A 17,435-nucleotide genomic window follows, 5' to 3' on the forward strand; every position below is an offset into this window, starting at 1 on the left:
ATATAAATTAATATTTCATTTAAATAAGTATCTTTAAGTTATTTATATATTTAAAACATTAAATTAAAAAATATTTCAATAATCTTTATATTTATTTTACTATATGGTACTATCTAAAAAAAATTATTATATCATCATATACTATATTATCTTTCTAAATATGTTAAAAATTAAAATTATACATTTATTAATAAATTATGCAGTATTCAATCAAATAGAGTATGAAGTATTAATAAAAAAATTTGATTTAAATTAAAAAAATTTATTATTTTTTAATCTAACACGTGATTTTAAACTTTTTTAATTTTTAATTAAAAGTACATAACTTATTTTATTTTTACCAAAAAGTTGGGCATTTCACATGCCTACCCACATGAAACGAAGGTCAAATCATAAGTGTTGGGAAGGTCTGAAATTGCATGGAGCTGCCAGGTTCGCCTCGTCAAAGCCGGTAAAGCACCACCATAAAGTTAGCAAAGCTACCAATAAGTGAAGGATGTCATAACTATTAAATATAAATATTAATTTATTAAAAAATTAAATAACTTTAATTATTTTTATATTAATAACTAATTAAAGAAAATATTTTCTCACGACTAGTTCAACTTTCTTAATTATTTAAGACTCGTTGACTATTTTGTCCAATGTGACTCAGTCAATCGCCAGAGTCTTTAATTTGTTAATCTTTCTAACACATAATTTATTACTTGTCCTTTTTTATGGTTGAAAAATTTAAAGGGTTAGCGTAATTGACAAATAAGTTTGTCTTCACTTTATTAATCAGAATTTAATTTCTAAAATTAATATCCAAAAATTCATTTCTATTTATAAATGTGGAGCAGCAAATATACATTTCGATTAACATAACAAAAAGATTTAATTTTAATTAAAAAATTATTTCATGTGTATGTGTTTTATTTATAAAAAAAATTAAAAAATAAATTATGAAAAATTATAAATTATGAGGTTTTTATGTTTTTAAGAAAAGAAATTGTATTGAGTTGTTAAATTCTAATTTATGGCGTTATCCAAAGTTTAGAAAAAAAAAAATTTTTTTTTTTCTTTATAGTCAAAATGTGAAAATGAGAGAAGTTCATGTAAGGGTTATAATTGAAAAATTAAATTGAATTGAATTATTTTAGTTTTATTTTTTTTAATTGGTTCAATTTGGTTTAATGACAATCTTTAAAAAGTTCAATTTTTTATTTGAGTTTAGTTGTTTTAATAAAAAATAAAAAATAAAAAAATAAAACCTACTGATTTGTTCAATTTATGACTTTTTATTTTATTTTATGAGTTCTTACACAATACAATGTATGATTAATGGAATTTATAGTAAACTCAAAGAATAAAAATATAGAAATTAAAAAGGCTCAATAAAATAAACTCAAATCAATAAACTGAACCGAATGAAAAATTTTTTATTTGCTTTAGTTTAACCTGTATAACTCAGTTGGATTAATATTATTTCTTAATACAAATTTTTAATTATTTCAATTTGATTTAATTTTAAATTAAACTAACTGATTATACGGTTATATTATAAAGAAATTATTCGAGCATCTGTTTTTCCTCTTAAATACTTGTGAGTGTGAGTCCCAATGGAAGATATACAGTGGAGGTAGTGGGGCACTTGCCCTAACTGGCCTCTAAAATCTCAGTGTTTATATTCTATTTGAAAATTTCTTATTTACACTAAGGTGTACAGTCACTCAACCAATAAAAAATTATATATATGTATTTTTATAAGATACCCATTATGATTTTAACTAAAATAACTATTAGCTGATTATATATACTCGGATGTAGAGAAGAATTACTCGTTGTATTTTCATTATTGCCCCACTGAAATAAAAAGGCTTACCTGCACTTTCCATTATCAACCCATTACTATCATGATCCATTGAAATGGAATGTGTAAGTTTACCCTCAATGTGTAAGTTTACCCTCTAAAACTATATCCTGTATCCACCCCTATGAGTTCCAAACTCAATATTTTAAAGAAGGACTAAAATTTTAAGAGTGTGAGATGCGCTATTTTCTAGTGCACGTGGAGTATTCTATAACGAGTCCATCTTGTTAGAGATGCGTATGACGGCAGCAAGCATACAACGTGGAGGCGTACGAGAGCCTAGTAAAATGCTGTGGTCCTCATAAATTGAAGCTGTCACTGGTAGGGGAGAGGATAGAACAAAATTTAAAGCTGGATGGCGAAATTTTATCTCCAAATTTTGCCACATCGAACCATTGTAGCCTCACACTTCGTGCACTCTTGTCCATTTCTACTCACTCCATTTTCATTCTAATTTTGAGCTCAATTAATCTCATCTTAACATTAGAGATTATATATATATATATATATATATATATATATATATATATATGATGGAACTATTGATTGGATAAAATGGAAACCAATTGGACGGTTCTCAATGCTTCCATATAAAAGAGAACGGCCATGATGCAAGCTTGTAAAGGCAAATTATTTTGCATATGGGGACGGTTGAGGCTTCCTATATATAATGAAACACTAACGTTATCAAAACTCTAGTAGAAACCAAACCATAAACAAAAAGAAGTAAGAACACAGAGACTGTTTAAACTATATTTTTTCTCGTTCAGTTTGTCAAAAATTCAAAGAAGCTCATCTGGGTTATGTCTTGGATGAGTGATGTTTTCATTTCTTATTGATCTCAACACCTGTGAGCAACTTTCTCTTGCTTTCTGTATTTTGTTTCTAGCTGCTATCCTTCTTTTTTTTGTCTGCATTACTGCGGTATAATTCTTAGATTCAAGGGATGTGAAGTTGTTTGAGTGATCTATAGCATATGATGCTACTAAGAAAGTTGATAAAATGTTTCTGTAAATACTTTCCATAGGTTTTGTACAACAAATGATGACTGCAAGTACACTTAACATTCTTTCTGCTTTCTATATTATCCAGTTTAACATATTTATTGATCTGCATACTTTTTTAGCAGCTACTTTTCTAGCATTTTTACATGGATATTGCAGATTTAGAATGTCAATTTATTTCAGTTTGTTTCCTTTCTTATTGAAAATATTTTCGATGTTGATCCATGGCTGTGTTCTTAGTTGTGAATTAGGGATACTGGTTATTATAGTGTAGTGAATTCTTTATTAAAATTTCTTTAAGTTGGATATAGATTATAATCAATTCCTTAGTTGTAAAACAATCTATTTTGCGCTGGTATGATAGGCAGTCTCCTGTATTTGTTGTGAGAAGAGTTGAATCAGGGAGAAAGAGAGCAATGGATCAGGAGAATTTGAGTTTTAATGCCTCAAAATCATCTGCAAATGGTCAATCCATTTGCAGTAATTTTGTTGTTGGACAGCCTAATTCTACTAACAGTAGGAGTTATGGCATTGATACACAAGCCCGAGCAGAAGGAGGATCATCACAAACTCTTAGTTCTAGCAGCAGCAGCAAGGAGCCTGTGAACAAGTGGATGGCATTTGAAAGAGAAGATAAGACCAAGATCACTTCTTCTGCTTATGCAATAACAGAATTGAAGGGAAGTAATATGGCAGCAAAAGATGATGGAAGCTTCAATAATTTCAATGGACAATCCTCTTCCAACAAGATATTAACAGAAGCAAGCATAGCAGAAAGGACAGCAGAATGGGGACTTGTTGTTAAGTCAGATTTGGGGGAAGGTAGTTTCAAAGCAATAAAGATTTCATCTGGAGACGGAGATGGATGCAAATACCCATCGGAGAGATTCACAGCCAAGTCAACAAGGTCATCAGAGGAATCAGAAGCAAAATCCTTTCCTAGGGTATCACAAGAGTTGAAGGATGCTCTGGCAACCCTACAGCAAACATTTGTTGTGTCTGATGCCACAAAACCAGACTGTCCTATAATGTATGCCAGTAGTGGATTTTTTAGAATGACTGGCTATACTTCAGAGGAGGTTATTGGAAGGAACTGGTAAGCATTATCCTTCTGCTTCAGTAGCTATGCTGATCAGTGCACAGCTAAGTTTACATAGAGAGTTAAGCCTTTTGTATTTGCAGCCGGTTTCTTCAGGGACCAGAAACAGACAGGCAAGAAGTGGCGAAGATACGAGATGCAGTGAAGAATGGGAGAAGCTACTGCGGTAGGCTTGTCAACTACAAGAAGGATGGCACTTCTTTCTGGAATCTGCTAACTGTCACCCCTATCAAAGATGACAGAGGCAATGCAATCAAATTCATTGGGTTAGTTAGTTAATTAACATATATATATTACTCTTTCTTGGAAAAAGCATTACATGACCAAATGTGAATTGACAATGAATTAGTAATCCTTCATCTTTGCCAACATGCAGAATGCAGGTGGAAGTCATAAAATATACTGAAGGTATTAACTACAAGGCTTTACGCCCTAATGGATTGCCCAAGTCTTTAATCCGCTATGATGGTAAAAAAGAATGCATATTAATCTCGGTTTACTACTGTATGATATTTGAGAGATTTCATATTTCCAGCTTCTTTTATTTCATGTCAACTGTTATGTTTATATATATGTCATTCAGCTCGTCAGAAGGACAAGGCTTTAGGTTTCATCACAGAGGTTGTTCAAACTGTCAGAGACCGAAATCTCCCATTCGAGCAATGAGCCAAGACACACCCGACAGCCTTGATTATGTTCTGCCTAAATCTGTTGACTTTGATGCCATCAGTTCCAGTACACCTGGACAAACTCCTCAGTTGAACTCCATAGATGATGTTTCTCGGGAAGCTGACAAGAAAACTAGAAAATCAAGTCGCATTTCCTTGATGGGGTCAGTCTCTCTCCTCTTTGGATAAAATTTTCTGGATATTTTCACTAGTATATTGTCTAATTAATTCATATAATATCACTCTCAAGTCTCAACTATATTCTTGGATATATTTTAAATCCTTACACATTGCAGTAACCAAAAATTTTTTCCTATAGTAACTTCCTAAACATGAGCCTAAAAATTTATATGTAATAATAATAAGCTGTGTGATAATTCTCCTACAGGTTCAAACCAAGGTCTATAAGTTTTGCTGGAAAACGAGAAGCACCACCACCAACTGTTGAACCAGAGGTTTTGATGACCAAGGAGGTAAAACTCTCCGACAGTTGGGACCATGCTGATAGAGAAAGGGACATACGCCAAGGAATTGATTTGGCAACCACACTGGAGCGCATTGAAAAGAATTTTGTGATCACAGATCCTAGACTTCCTGATAACCCTATTGTAAGTCACAATTTCATGACCATTATGACATTCTTGTCAATCTCTGTCTCAATGCCAATGCATCTTGGACCGGCAAAAGTTCATGAACTAAGGATTGCCACCTAGTTTGCTTGTTTATAAGACCTTGCTTTCACACTAGAGGCTTGGATGCAACAGCTTTCTTCATTTTAACTTGCAAAATCTTTTCTTGCATGTGTAAATTCATGGTCAATATGTGATAATAGAGCACACACCAAGTTTTATGCAGTTATGGTCAATATTTCCATTCATGCCCGGTCGTTCAACTATGGAAGCGATCTTTCTCATTAGAAGCTTTATGGAGAAATATAGAGATGTGAAGAAAAATCTACATATGGTTTTTATTGATTTGGAGAAGGCTTATGATAGTGTTTCAAGAGAAGTCTTATGGAATGTGTTAGAACAAAAGAGGGTATCTATTAGATACATACAAGTATTGAAAGATATGTATGAAGGAGCAACTACTATTGTGCGCACAGTGGGAGGGGACACAAGAGATTTTCCGATCTCAATTGGATTACACCAAGGATCAGCCATAAGCCCTTACCTTTTTACATTAGTTTTAGATGAACTTACGAAACATATACAAGAGAGTATTCCTTGGTGCATGATGTTTGCGGATGATATTGTTCTGATAGATGAGACACGAGAAGGAGTCAATAGGAAACTAGAACTTTGGAGAAGTACTCTAGAGTCAAAGGGTTTTAAGTTAAGTAGAACGAAGACAGAATACATGCATTGCAAGTTCAGTGAAGGCCAAACTGGTGATAGGGAAGGAGTTAGTTTGAATGGAGTGGTATTGTCCCAAAGTAATCACTTTAAATATCTAGGCTCAATCCTTCAAGTAGATGGGGGATGTGAGGAGGATGTTAGTCATAGGATTAAAGCCGGATGGTTAAAGTGGAGACGTGCCACGGGAGTTTTATGTGATCGTAAGATTCCCAATAAATTAAAAGAAAAATTTTACCGTACAGCCATACGACCGGCTATGTTATATGGTAGTGAGTGTTGGGCACTGAAAGAGTCGTATGCATCTAAGATAAGAGTTGCAGAGATGAGAATGTTAAGGTGGATGAGTGGCCATACTAGACTAGATAAAGTCCGTAATGAAAGTATTAGAGAAAAGGTAGGAGTGGTGCGAATTGAAGATAAGTTGAGAGAAGGGAGATTAAGGTGGTTTGGTCATGTGAAGCGTAGACATACGGAGGCTCCAGTTAGACAAGTAGAGCATATTAGGTTAGAGGATAGAAAGAAAAAGGGTAGACCTAAATTGACTTGGAGGAGAGTAGTACAACAGGACTTAGAAGCATTACACATTTTGAGGGTTTAACCCAAAATCGTTCAGAGTGGAAAAAGCGAATCCATATAGCCGACCCCAAATTTTTGGGACAAAGGCTTAGTTGAGTTGAGTTGAGTTGAGTTTATGTTGAAACTATTACAAAGCTTGGAGTTCAATGTGATCACGGCAGCTAGTTTCTTGCATGTGTACTTTCCTGGCTAATATGTGATCATAGAGCACACACAGTTTTATGGAGTTATGATCAGTATTTCCATTTATGTTGAAACTATTTTCCAGCTTGGAGTTCAATTCTCTTCTGTGTCATAATGTGAAATATGTAGTCAGCACTAGCATCATACTTCAAGCTAGGAAGGTTGCAATGAGTTAAATAAGCAATTTAACATTATGAAGATTATGTTATTTGATGCCTTCTTTGCAGATATTTGCATCCGATAGCTTTCTTGAACTAACGGAATATACACGTGAAGAAATCTTGGGAAGAAACTGTCGGTATGAAATTTACTGTTTTCTATGTCTTCATTTTCAATTCTAGCCTTTTCAAGTACTAGAGCAGAGCTTTCTTGTTTCCATGACAAGTTACAGTTCCTATAAATGCAGTCCATTATTCAGTTCCTGTGTAAATTATATGCGATTCTAAGAGTTTCTTTATGTGTTAATCCTCTGCAAATCATAGAGGAAGATGCCCCCATGAAACTATAACTTCTAACTTCCATCTAATTATTTTGATATTGACAGTTTAATCATTTACAAGGGTAAGGAAAAAAGTTGAGTATGAAATTTCTTTGGATGTTATCAAAACATCAGAACTAGTCAAAGGGTGGATAGTTCAAATTTTCTGAGTAAAATTCTCAAGGCTGCAGTAGTGTAATAATGTTCTTGACTTACCATTTTCATGTTCTAAAGTAACCACAGTTGCTATGATAACTAATTTCATGTTTATGAATGAATTACAGGAAGCCAAAGTAAGAAAATTGTTAGTAATATCATTAATTTAACTAACCTTTCTGTAATTTCTAGGCACTTCAAACTTGAAAGTAATCTGTATTGTATAGGTTTCTTCAAGGACCTGAAACAGATCAAGCAACAGTCTCAAAGATAAGAGATGCTATTAGAAAGCAGCAGGAAATTACTGTTCAATTGATCAACTACACCAAAAGTGGTATGTGATTATTAATTTCCTATGATGCAAAATTAGTAAAAAACTACAAATAGTGCTTGCTCACCTATTTTACCTGAAAGCTAGAGAGGGAGAGAGAGAGAGAGAGAGAGAGAGAGAGTTTTAGCTGAAAGCTCCACATATGTATCAATTTTTTTATGTTCATTAAAAATGTAGTTTTTCAATTTTTTTCTATTAGTATTATGAATTTCTATGATTTCATGACTTGCAGGAAAGAAATTCTGGAACTTATTCCACCTGCAACCTATGCGTGACCAAAAGGTGGCTGTGCTATCCTGGACAATCATCTTCATTTTCAAGCAAACTATACTACATCTTCTCATTTTATCTATTCTCACAAGGTCCTTGTTATTTTTTTAGGGTGAGCTTCAATACTTCATTGGTGTTCAACTAGATGGAAGTGATCATGTGGAACCCCTTCGAAACCGCCTTTCTGAAAAGACTGAACTACAAAGTGCTAAGATGGTTTGTAATTTCCATCATTGTTTTTTATTTTTCTGCAGATATCAGAGCCTCTGTTAAATCTCTTAATAAATTAGCTAAAGCTCTAATTAATCGAAATAAGCAGCTGAAATCAAAGTAACTAGTGATACTGGAGCACTAAATATCTAAAAATATGCTCTTGCCCTCTTGTGCGCACTCATGGTAGCCTGCTCCAGTCCTTTATGAAACATTCGTTATTGGGTTAGCCACAGCCATACACTTCACATGTTTCTAGTGATTCACAATGACAATCAAAATTCAGAACTCAGTTATCATGGTATAAGCCCAAAGAAAAAGAGGGAAATTTAAGGAGCACTGCTAAACATAATCATTAGCAGTAATGACATTTGTATTTGTATGCATGCTCAATGAATTTGAAAATTTTCATACAAGAATAGTACTTTTTTTTATATATAGTAGTAATTATCAAAGGAGAAAATTTCAAAGCTGCACTTAATACTGGTTCTGTGTAGGCCTTGCCATGCAAATCCGTTAACTTCAATCATTTCATTCTGAATTCAAACATAACTTTATTTTTGCATTTATAACCATTTCAACATTTGGTTTTTTACCAGGTTAAAGCTACTGCTGAAAATGTTGACGAAGCTGTTAGAGAACTTCCTGACGCCAACTTGGTAAGGTACTCTTTCCACTCTATGTTAGGACTGTTAATTAGCTGATGTTTTTCATTTTTTGAGCTTTTCAATTTTTGATGATAAATGGCTACAGCCAAGGATAACATATCTAAATGCTTGGTCACTGAAGTTTGATGACTGACAACTTCAAATTTCCCAAAAATAAATGAAATAAAATTTAGAGATGTTTAAAATATCTGGATATAAAGGCTTCAGAACTTTTACTGCATGAATATTAGACAGCAATTTACAGGAACCTTAATTAGTGCACCACACATGGATGTATAATGCAACTCTCAGTATGTATTGTGTTATGTGTCATTTGCACATGTAAGTTTCAGTTGATTCGATAGCTATATTCTTTCATCATTTCATGAGCAATAAAATTTTTCAGAACATTATGGCTTACAGTTAATTTATTCATTACTTTTATACTTCTTACTCCACAGAACTTATTGCCTTTGAATGATGAAAGTTTCTACCTTTTTAGCAATCTTATTGCACATAGCTCATGCAAACCTATATATAATGCTATTTTCCAGACACCAGAGGATTTGTGGGCATTGCATTCTCAGCCCGTCTTTCCGCGGCCTCACAAAAGGGACAGTGCTTCATGGATAGCAATACAAAAGGTGCTAATTCTATAAGATGTTTATTTTGTTCCATGTTTGTTTCATTTCTTATAGTTGCATGTCTCCTTGAGTAATAAATCATGCTATTAAGGTTCACCATTGTCTCCACAGATCACTTCCAGTGGTGAGAAAATAGGATTACAACATTTCAATCCCATAAAACCCTTGGGTTGCGGTGATACTGGCAGGTAGTGAAATACTTGTATTTATGTTATTGTCTTTATGTAAATAATTTAGTCAAATGGGTAATTTCTAAACATGAAACTTAACTATTTGTAACTTTCAATCCATTGCTAGTGTGAAATATGCCATTATTGCTGTCGTATATTCCTTTTGACTTGCTAATGAGTTAAATATCTTGAGAATAAGCATTTGCATGCATATAGAATTGGATTTTCTTCAATGAAGTTTAATGGTTGGTGCCTGAGGAAACCCTTGGTGCCTGAGGAAACCTGACTTTAATCTGCAACTAGCCTTTGTTAATATCTGCAGTAGAAAGCGAAGGAGATAGGAAGGCCAAGAAGGTACAAAGCTAATGAAAGCAACACAGATGGAATAATAAGTTTAAACTTGAAAAGCATTTTGGGTTTAGATTGGTAGGTGGTTGTTGGATGATGATGTTCACAAAAATGATGGAAGAGGTAAAAGGCTCTTACTGTCACTCAGCCTACCTCATGTGGTTAGGGGCATAGGGGATTTGGGTAGAGAGTACACATTTGAGCCATAGTACCAAAAAGAGAAAAACAAGGAAAAACTCTTGCTTGGAGGCAGAATAGGGCACCCTGAAGAAGATGCTAGTCAAAATAACAACAATTCAAGTTCAAAAAGGAGTCAGAAGAAGATCCAGGGGAGATAAAACATAGCTTATTTAACTATCAAAATACAAAGCATAGCTTCAAAGTCCATCAAACATTCAAACATAAACCTCATGTGAAAGCAATTTAGCTTTGCCCCTCAACTGATAGTTTACCTCCCTTCTCCCTAGGGATTTAGCTTTTACATTGTAAGGTATAAAGGGAACTTTAATTGATGTCCCTGCATAACCCTTATCACTAGATTTCACGTCAACACCTTCTTCCTAACTAATCTCCATAATGCCAGGACTTGGAGCAAACATCTTTCACTGCACCAGTGCAGATGGAAGAGGGTGGCTACTTCTAGCTTCTGCCAGGATTAGATAATGAGACCTATGCATCACTTCTAATTTCTGATATTGTGAGGCCTCTTAAGGCAGTTTCTTGTTCCCTACTCCACACAGAATGCTACCACATGGAGCTTAAATTATCTCCTTTCAATATGATTCTTTGAAATCATAATAATTGCATAAGAACTTTTTATTTTCTGTTATATTTATGGTAGTTTATGCATAATGACAACTGATAGCGGAAGAAGGAAAAAGGCTATCCAATATGGTTCTTTTAAATCATTATAATTTCCTAAGAACTTTTTAGTTTCCAGTACATTTATATTAGTTTATGTAGATTGACAATAGAAAGCAGAAGAAAAAAAAGGGGCTATTTTGCTTCATTTTCAAACTCTCGTGTTTGCTTAGTTCATATTCTTGTGCTGCCACTCTCTCTCTACTATTGCTTCTTTATTTTATGTTTAGATGCTAGTCCTTGGTGTTTGATGTTATAGATCATTTACATTGCCTTTCTATTATTCTCATATTGATTGCAGTGTTCATCTAGTGGAACTGAAAGGTAGTGGCCAATTGTATGCGATGAAGGCAATGGAAAAATCTATGATGCTGCACCGTAATAAGGTTTGAATATCCCCAAAGAATTCTAGACATTATAACTTCCTTTTATGCAAGTCAACTACACCACTGATATATGACTGCCTGAAACTCATGACTTCAGCTTCTATCTTTTTCACTTTCTTCTGTTTTTTACTTGTTCTTCTCTCTATGCTTGCTATATGAAATACACTTGATAGAGGATATATTTTCTTGGGAAAATTACAAAGTCCCTCTAAGGTTACAAATGATGTACTAAAACCATCCTGTGAAACTTGGAGATTGATTAAAGCTTACTGAAATTTGATTTTACGTTTTGTCACTAATGACAAAAAGTGTAGAAAGTGGAAAACTATAGAACTAATGAGTAAATCAACTAATTTACTATAGAACTCCCTAATGAGAAAATATGTAGAAAGTGGATATCTATAGATTTTCCCCTAATAAGGTAATAAATCTTGACTGAGGACCAATGACATAAAGGTCATTTAAAACTTTTCATTTTAATTACTATACAGGTTCACCGAGCATGCATTGAAAGAGAAATCATTTCGCTTCTGGATCATCCTTTCCTTCTCACGCTATACGCTTCCTTTCAGGTAATCTCATTGAAGATTTTTCATTAGGAGCTTCAAATCTATCTACTTGAAAATTCCCAACCGCTAGACTACTAGTTCAATGGCAATGGATGGAAACTTCAGTATTTCACAACTGCATATTATTAAGGTTGAAACTGCATAATTTGCTGCCGCTGCTGCTGCTGCAGCATCATTCATGATAGAAGACAACTGTATGAATTGAATAGTAGAATTTTTTGTAGATCTTTATAATTTATATGACATATACTTTCATTACTATGGTAAATAGTTTCACGAGGAGCTTTGTTCAGGCCTTGCTTAGGATGTTGGATTTCTTTTTTCTCGCAAATATGCAGGTTATGTAAATTTTAGTTAGACTTCAGCTAGGGTTTGGGCTCATTTGATCAAGCATTATATTTATAGTTCATTGTATTTGACATCATCATTGATGAAATATGAAGATGTTATTTGACTTGAAAACATTATGTTATCATTAAATGTCATAGTCTCTGATAGTTTATAGTAGAATATCAACTATCACTACAACAAATCTAAACTTTAACAATACTTTTTTAACATCATTTTGTACATAATGTTAAAGTAATAAATAACATCAAGATGACATATTTAGACATCAAGATAAGACATAAAGTAATAAATAATATATACAAGATCATGTACAAAAATGCTGTAAATTAATATAAAAGTACTGTTAAAGATTTTAAGTTACGGGATTTATGCACATCACTAAGTGTTTGCTGATAATTTTTATTAATAGCATATTTTAAATTTTTAACAGTATATAAAGCATATTGTTAAAGCCTAAATTTGTAGTGTATTTGAGCGCTTTCTATATTTTCTTTCTTAGAGAAATCCCATTTCAATATTTGCTTGTGTGTGATCTTTGTTCAGGAATTAATGTGAAGAAGGCCTCTCACCTAGTTTTTGGGTTCAATTCTTTCACTTTTATGAATATGTATAAGTACACATTTTTGTTTGTCTATGCATGTGTGCATGTTATGAGTACTTAAGTACTTAAGAGAACTTAAAAATACAATACTTGTAATTTTCCACTCAAAACTGAAATGCTGTTGTTTGCTTGGTTTCTATTACCATATTCTACAAATATATACTATGGCATGCACTATCTTTAGTAAATCATTAGTTGATTTCGCCTTAATTTTATTAAGTTAACATGCTTGTTGATTAAATGACTGAAATTTCTCCCTTTTCAATGGGATTTCTTGATTGACTAATTTTGTGATGTTTCTTTATTTCCTCAGACTTCCACACATGTTTGTCGATAATGACTTTTGCCCTGGTGGAGAGCTATTTGCATTGCTTGACAAGCAACCTATGAAATTTTTAAGGAGGAATCTGCAAGGTACTCTCAATTATTTCCTAAGTTACCTACATTCTGCCATTTAAAACTTATTTCCCTTATCATTGAAGGTCTTGTTTAGTTTCTTATTCCATTTGAAGTACTAATGTTGTCTTTCTCTTTCGATATATTTACGGACCCAAATTGGCCTGCCTAGAAATTTGAATTTTTAATGTATTTTATGATCAATATGAGTGGGCTAATATTTGGTAAATTTTTAGAATTATGGGTTGTTTTGGAGTCAATTTTAGAACAAAAGGGGATGAAAAGCACAGAGAGTTTGATTTAAACTCGACGCGTTGATTCAGAACACAGTGAGCAGTCTTAATCATTCTTCATGGAATGAGAACTGTCTCATTTAATTTGATTGAAATGATGAAATCAATTGAAAGATTTGGTTTACACACATTTTGAAAGGTTTGAGCCTGATGTGAATTGTAATAGCATGCCCTTTAAGATCCGCATCCTCTTGTTAATTCTCTCACTTAATGCCATAAGACAGTCATTTCCTTAATGAATCCTACAAAAGCTAGGGTTTTAGCTTAGTTGAATATTAAGAGTTGCCTTTTGCATCATAACCTCGTATAAATTAATTCTTTCTATTTCATTATTTATTGCAATTATGTCTTGAGTTCTATGCTGAGAGGTTGTCATTGGCTTGGAATACCTTCACTGTTTAGGTACTTTCATAAACTGAAAAGATACACCTTAACGTTTTTTCTTGTTAGTGCTTATTTTTACCCTTTTCCTTAATATTTCACCAGAATAATTTATCGAGACTTAAAGCGGAAAATATTTTGATCCGAAGGGCGGTCATGTCGTTCTAATCGATTTCGATTTATCATTTATGGCATCCTGTAAACCACAAGTAAGTCATTTTCTTCTGTTCTGAATCATATAATTCTTGTATTTTATTTTTTGGCTTAGGCTTCGACACAGTGTTTTAGTTGCTTCGTTAAATATGTTAAAATTGTTTGCAGGTTCAACTTGACATGCTTTAATCATAAAGAACACCAAAACAGGATTAAATATCTAACTGTGATGAAATATGTTATGCAGATAATAAAGCACCCGCCTCTAGTAAACGAAGAAGCTCTAGGAGTCAGCCACCACCAACATTTGTTGCAGAACCAGTAACACAATCAAATTCTTTTGTTGGAACTGAAGAATACATTGCTCTGTATGTTGAATTATTGTTTGCTTTTAAATTTTTTTTTATGTTCATCGTGGAGTTGTTTAATGTTAATTTCTGGGATGTGGTAGTTAAATTTAGAACAGTTTGGATCGGAGGTTATATTAGAATGCCATAATTTACGATTGGCTACTCAGATTTTAGGTTGCATAGACCTAATAAATTTTATGCCATTGGAGACTTTTTGTAACGGTAAAGTTACTCCATTTATGACTAGAGGTCACAAGTTTGAGCTATAAAAACAGCCTCTTTGCAAAGCAGGGTAAGGCTGCATACATCAACTCTCTCCAAAATCAAATGTGAAATGTTTTGTGAACTAAGTCACCCCTCCGTTCATCAAGGGCGGATGCATGAGATTTTGGAAATATTCACCACATTTTTTTATCTATGTGCAACAGTTCTTACAGGTTTATTTGGTTTCAGGAAATAATCACAGCACAGGCCACAGTAGTGCCATTGGTAGTGGGATCTTGTAAGGATTCTTCTTCTTCTTCTTCTTCTTCTTCTTCTTCTTCCTTGCATATATTATTCGGTATTCTTCATTATCTGAAAATAATTTATTTGTTAATGACATGGAAATTTTATTTACATTTGGATTCGTGTATTTTGTTGTATGAGATGTTATACGGTCGTACACCTTTCAGGAAAGAACAGACAAAGGACATTTGCAAACATTTTGCACAAAGATCTAACCTTTCCAAGCAGCATTCTGTAAGATTTTCTTTACATGCTTACTGCAAATTTTCCAACGATTAAAAATTTTATTTACGATAACCATTATTAAATGATGTTACTGTGTTAGTCTTGCTGCTAGGCAATTGATTAATGCACTATTGAGCAGAGATCGACATCCGTTTAGGATCAAAGACTGGTGCAAATGAAATCAAACAACATCCTTTTTCCGTGGAATTAATTGGCCTCTTATACTGCATGGTACTCTTCTTCTTCTTCCTCTTCTTCTTCTTTGTGTGTTTCTTTTATAGCAAGTAAACTTTAACTTTTGGATTGAAATTGAACATTTTGAGAAGCTCCTAGGAAGTAGTTTGTCCGACAATTTTGCAAGGAAGCAAGTCAAAGACAAAGTTTTAACATTTTTAGTTATAAACAAGCAACAGAGGAAGGTTTTGGTGTAATTTGGGAGAAAGTAATTCCTAAACTTACAATGTTGAGGCAATGTATTTTTATTTAGTGCTTTGGAAATACCTAAAAGAAAATTATGACACTTGGGGTTTGAACCCATAACCTCCTGCACTGCGAGCTAAGTAATTAACCACAGGGCTAGTAGCTCATGGCCAACATAGATTTGTTGTAATTAGCTATTTTTTTTTATGAGTGTAGCTAATTAGAAGCTTGTTCTTATTTAAGAATGAGCTTATCAATCATTAAATTAAATATTTGCATTTAAATTTGTACAATCATTATACACATTTTAATTGATTCTGCACACATTTCGATACAATGTGAGGTGGAGCTTATATTAGATGCACATTTTTTTTTAAAACACAATAATGTATTATAATTTTCAATTAGACAACATAAACATACATAAGTGAACTAAATCTAAATTTAAAGAAACTGTGTGGAACACCCATTCAAATAGATGAATTTCTAGAGACTAGTAGCAGCTGAGGAAGCACAAACAGGTATATTGAGGATAAATGAATCTTTTACCAAGTTAGTACATAATAATGTTTACCCAAGGTTACATGACATCCATTGGATGCTGTATATGTGCAGAGCCCACCACCTCTGGATGTTCCTCTCAAATTAATTGTAAAAGATCCGAAGGCCAAAGATGTTTCATGGGAAGATGATGGAGTGCTTGAATCGTCCATAGATATGGAGATTTTCTGAAGGTTTGTATGAATTACGACGTCAATTCAGAGCTGCATTATTTCTGATTAGCAATCCATAACTTTTCAGTGTCATTGATTTTCTTTTCTTTTGCGGAACTCATATTACAGACAAGTGCTGCTCCAAGTGACATCTTATGATAGCATTGCTCTCTTATTTGTTTATATTATGTCCATTGTACCGGATTACTAAAAAGAGATTATGCAGCTTTATCAGTGTTTTGTATGTTCCGTTAAGGCATCGTATAGGTTTGCCTCAGCTTATAAAGCAAGAAACTGTAGTAACATGCGAGATTTCATAGACTATCCATCTACAAGCACATAAGTTTTATGGGAGTTGAAATGGATTTCCATTCAAGTAATAACCAGATAGCTCCCGTCAGCCCCGGCTGACTGACTGTAATTCTGGAGCCATAGGCATCTGACTTCTATTTCTCAATAAAGTAAATATTCTAAATAATCAAATTTAGATGCTACCCAGCTGCATGTATCTATAATTAGACTTTTTCATCTACTTTTTCTCAAACCATCATCCAACGTAATCTGTCATCAGACCTCACAGCTTCTGGACCTACATTCTGTAAGAGTAAACCAAACATTATAACCTCATTGACTGAATGACTCCAATGGCATAAACATCCTCATATTTTCCTTCTAGTCCTCACAGACAACCCAATAATATTGTTAAGAGACCAAAAAATAATTTAAAAGAAATAACAAAATAAACAGGAAAGTTAGTCTGGTAACCTAGTGTTGTCTCCCCCAGCCAGGCCAGGATATTCTATGTTAAATGACAGCTAACCACCACATGCTCTTCAAGTTGCCAGGAAATGCTCTCAGGTAGTATAATGCCATTTTCCGGGCTCTTGGCAACACGATGTTATGCTGCTTAATCCTTTTTAAGACCAAAAGATACTGCTAGAAAAGAGCCACACTAAAGTACATCAATAGGTAAATAGATTCAGCCTTATTTTATATCCTTCAGAATCTAATGATGGGGTATTTTTGTGACCTACCCCAGCCAGGCAAGAAAGACCTATATTACATTACAGCTGAAAGCATGCAATCCAACTTGCTTGGAAAAGTTCTGGGGAAAGCAACACAACGCCATTCTTGGGCTCTCATCAGTCGGCTGTACACAGTTCTTGGGAGTCTTGAAACAAGGAATCGAACCAAATTAGCCTTATTTTATGTTTTGGTTCGCTGCTCATTTCATT

General features: G+C 33.6%; 1 pseudogene; it reads left to right on the forward strand.

Moving 5' to 3' along the window:
* Positions 1 to 3,246: 3,246 nt before the first annotated feature.
* Positions 3,247 to 16,503, forward strand: LOC131179277 (phototropin-2-like; annotated as a pseudogene).
* The last annotated feature ends 932 nt before the right edge of the window (positions 16,504 to 17,435 follow it).

This window comes from Hevea brasiliensis, chromosome 4 (assembly GCF_030052815.1).
Source record: "Hevea brasiliensis isolate MT/VB/25A 57/8 chromosome 4, ASM3005281v1, whole genome shotgun sequence".
NCBI lineage: Eukaryota > Viridiplantae > Streptophyta > Magnoliopsida > Malpighiales > Euphorbiaceae > Hevea > Hevea brasiliensis.